The sequence below is a fragment of the Octopus bimaculoides genome, chromosome 10 (genome assembly GCF_001194135.2).
Source record: "Octopus bimaculoides isolate UCB-OBI-ISO-001 chromosome 10, ASM119413v2, whole genome shotgun sequence".
NCBI classification, from domain to species: domain Eukaryota; kingdom Metazoa; phylum Mollusca; class Cephalopoda; order Octopoda; family Octopodidae; genus Octopus; species Octopus bimaculoides.
This window is the reverse complement of record NC_068990.1, coordinates 56,309,741-56,317,195: the sequence shown is the minus strand read 5'-3', so window position 1 is coordinate 56,317,195 and position 7,455 is coordinate 56,309,741.

Below are 7,455 nucleotides of genomic sequence, written 5' to 3'. Positions count from 1 at the left end.
ATATATATATATATATACGCACGCCCCTCCACACACAAACACACGAAGGGCTTCTTTCAGTTTCTGTTTACCAAATCCACTCAAGATTTTGGTGGGCCGGAAGCTATAGTGCATGACACTCGTCAAGGTGACACACGGTAGGTTTGAACCCAGTACCATGTGCTTTTTATCACACAGTCAGACACACATTTACACAAAAATCACACACTCACGTGTATATATATATGTGTGTATGCGTATTTTTTTTTTTATTGGTAAACTTGATCCGTCTCCCTGTTTAACTCAACAAACTGATGAAAGAACGGCTTTAACGATGTGTACTCGTTTATAAAGTTTTGGGAAACATGTCCTGTCTAACTGATATTTTCTTCAACCTCTACCGTGCTTTAATCAATTCTGAGTTTCATGCGCATTGCCCTCTCTCCAAGATGCACACGTAATACACAAGCAGCCCCCTTCTACAAACGCACATACATACACAAACATTGTGTGTGTGTGTGTTTATGCCTGTTTATGCTTTCTTGAATCGTTGACCAAGTTAGATTTCTGTATGTGAACTAGCGCATCGACGAAAACTAAACGGGTGACTGCGTAAGCGCTTGTAATTGAAAAAAATATGTTGTAGGATTGATGTGATGGACTCAGATGCTGACAGAGTGGCCCTAGCATGGCCGCATTTCAGTGACTGAAACTAATAAACGAATAATAGAGCTCAAGAAATATGCATGTTTCTGCAAATATGCTTTGTGTGCATTTGCATGACCGCAATGTATGTACGTATCCGTATCCATATATATGTGTAAGTCTATGCATTTATGTTTTGTGTATAGCAGCGTATATGAGTTCATGTATATTTGTATATGTGTATTTACGTGTGCAGCTGTAGAGCAATCAAATGTCTTCGAATGAAAAGAAAATGCTAAATAAATAAATAAATAACAACAGGACAAGAAATAATGAAAAATAATGAAAAATATTTCCGGGCGTTTTCATATTATAAAATATTTTCCTTCTTCCAAAAATATGTGTATACTTTACAGATGTATAAACAAGCACACACACACACATTCAGACACACACACACACATACACACACGCACACACGCACGCACGCACACACGCACACATACACACACTATATACTCATAGATATCTATATATGCGCACAGAACTAAGTTATATATACTATATACGTAAATAGATATGCATAAAGTAACGTTTTTATGTGATTAACTAAGTAGATGTATATTTTATATTTATATTTTATTATGTAATATTATTACCGGGTGGATAGATATTTCAATCAACTTTTATACATCGGAAGAAAATGGTAGAAACATATCTAGATATTTTCAGTGTAAGAGAATCGAGATATATTTTCTATTTTCTCTCGAAATTTCTAAATTACTCTTAGATTTTGAACATCGTTATTAAGTGGTTTTGAAGAAGTAATATATATTTTCTGATAGTCGCTAAGGCATTTATGTGGAAGGGGGGGAAAAGCGAAAAAGATAAAGCTTACTATACAATAATTGCAACAAAATAATAATAATAATAATAATAATAATAATAATAATAATAATAATAATAATAATAATAGTAATAATAATAATAATAATAATAATAATAGTAATAATAATGATGATAATGATGATGATGATGATTGTAATAATAATAACAACAACGACAGCAACAAAGATAAAACAATTACAGAAAAAAAATTTATACGATCGAAAAATGAAATCATTGTTTCTAAACTCATTGTCGTTTTTATTGATCCGAAAAATATTCCGTTACAAAATTACAAGAGAATTTGACAATTTCAGAAGCTCAAAATTACTTATATTTTTATGTCACTCCGCAAGTCATTTCCGATTAACCATTTTCTTTCTCCCACTCTGCTACTCATTTACTTTCGCTCTTTCTTCGAGAAGTCAGTTAATCTTTCTTCGTTCGCTCTCTTTTTCTCCTGTTGTTCTATTCTTTCATCAGATTCTCTAAATTGTCTCCAGCGATTTCTACAAAAACATTTGAGTTTATAGCGAGATTGCTTAAATTGGTCGAAAATGGTGTAGAATTTCTCCAACTCTCCTTTCGTATTGTGTGTTAAATCTATCCAATCTCACTAGATGAACTATTTAAAGAGAAAATGAGTAGCTAGAAAAATCAGATTTTCTTTAAAAAAAAGAAAAGAAAAAAATTGTGATCATGGAAGAATTTTTCTTAAGAATTATATTTTTATCATCATTTATTCGATTCGGTTTTATTTCGCAGTATGTACGCTGGCTATAACTTTAGTGATATTTCCTTTTAGCGCACATCTGATTCGAAGCCCTTAGGCAAATAACAATGCCATTAAAATTCTCTAGTCAGAATTAAAGTGCATACTAACACACAAACAAACACATAGTGTAGAAATAAGATTCCTATCATTCTAATATGAAAACAATTTGGTTATAAAAAAAGTTAGGTTTTCTATGTTCCTATAAGAGCCATTCTGTATTATTTACCACACATGCGTGTGTTTATGTTAGAGAATACGTGTATGTATGCATGCATGTATATATATGTATGTATGTATGTATGTATGTACGTACGTATGTATGTGAACCTGTTCGTTGGCTACGTTAAGGCCCAAATATTCTCAGGTTTCACTGGCCCCAATCCTAAACTATACGGTCGTTATATTGACAACTGTATTGGTGCGACCTCACTCTCCCGCAAACATCTAAACTCCATCCTCTCTTTTGCCAAATCTTTCCATCTTGCCCTCCACTTCTCCTGCACTATCTCTGACACCTCCGTCTCCTTTCTTGACATATCGGTCAGCATTCATCACTCCACTCTCACCACCTCCATCCACTACAAACACAGACCCACACTCATACCTCAACTTCTCCTCTTCCCACCCTAAACACACCAAGCTCTCCATCCACTATTCCCAGTTCCTCCGTCTACGCAGGCTCCGCAGTGACAACCATGGCTTTGAGACTCAGTCTCAACTCATGGCTCGCCACTTCATCCTACGTAGATATCCCCTCACCACTATCCACATCGCCAATAGGTATCAATATATATATATATTTCGCCCTTTCAAAGCCTAGCCAGGCTTATGAGCCCGGTTTCCCGGTTTCTATGGCGTATGTGTTCCCACCAGCTGGACGGGACGCCAGTCCATCGCAGCGTTACTCAAGAAACAGGAAGAAAGAGTGAGAGAAAGTTGGGGCGAAAAAGTACAACAGGAGTCGCTACCCACCCCCTTGCCAGAGCCTCGTGGAGCTTAGGTGTTTCGCTCACTAAACACACACAACGCCCGGTCTGGGAATCGAAACCGCGATCCTTCGACCACGAGTCCGCTGCCCTAGCCACTGGGCCATTGCGCCTCCACATATATATATATATATATATATATATATATATATATAGTGTGTGTGTGTGTGTGTGTGTGTGTACGATGGAACCCGCAGTAGCCAAGGCTACTAATAATTTTTTTCTTTTATAGGCACAAGACCTGAAATTTGGGCTTTGAGATTAGTCGACTATATCGATCCCAGCACCTGACTGGTATACTTAAGCACACATATTTATGCAGGAAGTTTTGTGAGGCTCTGACTGAAAGGTTCTGACTGGGATTGGAGTTAATGCTCAGATAAAAGGAGGGCCATATATTCTATTACTGAAGCTCCGAAAAGGCCACCTTGTTGCTTTGGATAGAGAGAGAGCAGACCCTTGATTTGTTGCTATTGGGAATTTGATTAACCCCAGCTGGTTTAACTGGACGAGGAGGTCTGATGTTGGAAGATCCGGAAACGCCTGAAATATCATTAATAATACATCCAAGAGCATCCGTGAGATGTATCTTGGAACAGAATGTACAAAATATACACACATAGCATGATTTCAGTAAATTGAAGCTATTTGTTATCTTTCTAAATGACTCAGTTCAACTCACCCCTGCAAGAAGGTCTCGACCTGGTTGCTCAACTTGCTAGAAAAAGAAACCAAATCTTCCTCACAACTCACTGCACCCGCTTATGAAATAATGTAGTCCGAAATACGTTTGAAAAAGACGGCCTGGTCTTTGTTGGATTGTCTTTTATCATAAGTCTACGTAATCAGGATTGGTGTGTAGCTAAGCAACAAGCAAGAACAACAAAGGCATAATTTTGTCTTGATATTGTGACCCTTCGGAATATCTCTCAAATTTAATTTGTAAATTTGTGTAACTACAATGTTTTTATATTTATTTTTTTATGCTACAACACCTAATATGTTCCAAATTGAAGTAATTCACATAGCTAGAAGTCTATCACCAATTTTCATAATTCTCAAAAGATGAGAGAGGTAGCTTCCTCCTGGATAAGTCGGTATCATTTTACAGATAGCTTCCCTTCACTGAAAGAATGTAACTCAGAACGGTAAAAAAAGCTAAGCACTTTCACAAATCAATAGTTCTGCCACTGCTTGGAACAACGAATAATTTCTACCCTGCAGTAGCATTCTACAATTAACAAAAGGCACGGCCGTTTAAAAATTAAGTATCTTGCTAACAGGCAGAACATAGAAAAGGATACGAAACCGTCTCATCTCAGTTAGTTGTCTACTATCCTCCTTAACCATTTGCTTACAAATATATTTCAAATGTCAACCTTTTTCTGGCTATTGCTAGTAAATGACCAGTAGTGCGATTAGCATTCTAAATATTCACCATTTTGCATGCTGGCGTAGAGAACAATAGATGTAGTAATCTCTGTAATATGGTATACATAATCCTCCAGTTTATATTTAGATTAATAATAATGCTAACGTCGACGATATCAGCGAGTTATCCGACAAAACCTAGAGTTAAACTTCCGCTTGAATATGACGAGAACGAAACATATTTTCTTCCCTGATATCGAGATATCGTTCTGATCCTGAATTTCAAAGATATTCAGCATTATACACGTTGGCTATCACAGCCCAGTAAACTTTATTAACATTAGAGTATAACATGTTACCTGTCACAGGAAATGGGACCATGTCGTTGTTTCTTTTCAGTTAAATAACAACTGAATCAAAGAAGAATATTCTATTTTTCAAACGTAAAGTTCTAGTAATCAATAGTTTTAACAATATATCCTCGAAAACTACATAACCTTAATGTAACCAAAATAACTCTATTTACAATTCAAGATACAAATCTATTGAGCATGCAGCGCAATAAATCCCCAAATTGTCCAGTTATTTGCATATTCCACTAGCAATTTGCATTAATAAGAGCGGAGGTTGAAAATACTAAAAGAGAAAACAAACAAAAAAGCTGTATATTATTAACGACAAAAGATATATTAATGATTGTTGTTTAATATTTGCTTATTGCAGATGTAATGTATAATTTGGTTTGCATTGAAAGTCGCATGGATTGATTTAACTTGACTCAGCACAAAGGTTGTGTCTATATATAGGAAACAGGAAATAACCAGAGGTTAGATTCATGTCTTTCTCAAGCAATTTAGAAATGTAAGTGAAGTAAAATCTCTTCAGATGGTGATTGAAACTACATCGCGCTCTCGTTTTATTAAGAGATTAGCTCTTTTCTGCAATATTCTCCACTCCCACCGTGGAAAGAAATTGGAGAATAAAAAAGAAAAGAAAAGAAACAGGTGTTTAAGCTGTATAATTCAAATCGACGTGATTTGAAAGAACTCATCTTAGAAAGTAGTTTACAGCTGTTGTTTTAATCATTTCACTGATAATGAATTTCGGCCGTGAGATTAAACAGGCTTGATCTTAATTAACGTTTATCAAAAATCACATTGAACTGAAATAAATTCAAAAGACAAAGAAATCCTCGAGCTTCGTTCAAAGTAGATAGTGAAACCTGTAATAATTTCACGTACCAGTCTTTATTTCTCCATTATAATTCTCTTTGTTTCTTATATCTTGCCGCATCACAAATATGTCGACTTAGCAATAAAACCAATCAACAACTAGTATCCTCCTTGTAAACCGCTACTCACCGTCAACACCTAATCATAACTACCACACTTATTGACATTTATGATTCTCAACATGCTTCCAAACTCTCATTTGACAATATTTAACCCACACAACTTTCTTCCTTTTTATGATTATGATCATCACCTGTTGATGACCAGAATCAACCAACTGGGTTTCTTTTGTTCTTCATCATACTTGGATTATAAAAGCTACGGGCTTAACTCTCTTTCATAAAGATGACTTACTAACTTAATTAGTTAAATTCAATTTCATCTAAGGTTCCGTATAATAAATATTTTGTCTTTAATGTTTCGATATTAATTGTTATAAGTTAATAATTAGATAACCTCCATAAAACCATTACAATTCAAATAGTCATTAACACTTTGATCTTACGCAGCTTCCGATGTAGCGCTCATTTCAAATGTGGAGATCATTCTCCACTGCCGAACAAAGTTGCGGTAATTGACAAGGGGCTCTACTGAAAGTTAAAAATGATCAAAGATTTCTGCATATTTGACATTATCAAAATACCCTGATAGTAAACCAAGTGCAGTCATCAGTTCGACATCGCTATCATTTGTTACATATTATACTTCTGATGTAAAAGGTCTCTAGTGTCGTTGAATTAGAACGTTGAAGCAAGCGATCATGAATAAATGTTTCTAATTTTCTCCCTATTATTCAAAACGTTCGTACTATATGTACTTAAATTGTATTTGCAGACGGCTGGAAAACTTACTAGTCGAAACATAGTTCTGTTACAATGAAATCCACAGTGGATATTTATAAATTACCAACAAATATATTAAAAGTATCTGTTCCTTCCTTGTACTGTTTCTTGTGTCTCTAGGCACCAATCTTCAAAATTAATATTAACAACGAAGTCATTAAAGAAAACTGTCATCTCACTGGATCACAATGGATGCTAGCGATTGCTTTCTCTCGTTGTGAAATGTAACGTCCGTTTATAAAATACGAATGATATTAGATGTTTTTGTAGTAGTAATAATAATAATAATAATAATAATAATAATGATGATGATGATAAATTAATAATAATAATAATAATAATAATAATAATAATAAATAATAATAATAATAATAATAATAATAATAATAATAATGGTAAATTAATAATAATAATAATAATAATAATAATAATAATAATAATAATAATAATAATAATAATAATAATAATAGAGGGTAAGCCGATAACATCGACCAGAGTGCTTAGCTCGTACTTATTTTATCGACCCCGAAAAAGTGAAAGACAAAGTCGACATTGGCAGCATTTGAACTACTACTACTACTAATACTAATACTAGTAGTAGTTGTAGCAGCAGCAGCAGCAGAAGGAGAAGAAGAAGAAGAAGAAGAAGAAGAAGAAGAAGAAGAAGAAGAAGAAGAAGAAGAAGAAGAAGAAGAAGAAGAAGAAGAAGAAGAAGAAGAAGAAGAAGAAGAAGAAGAAGA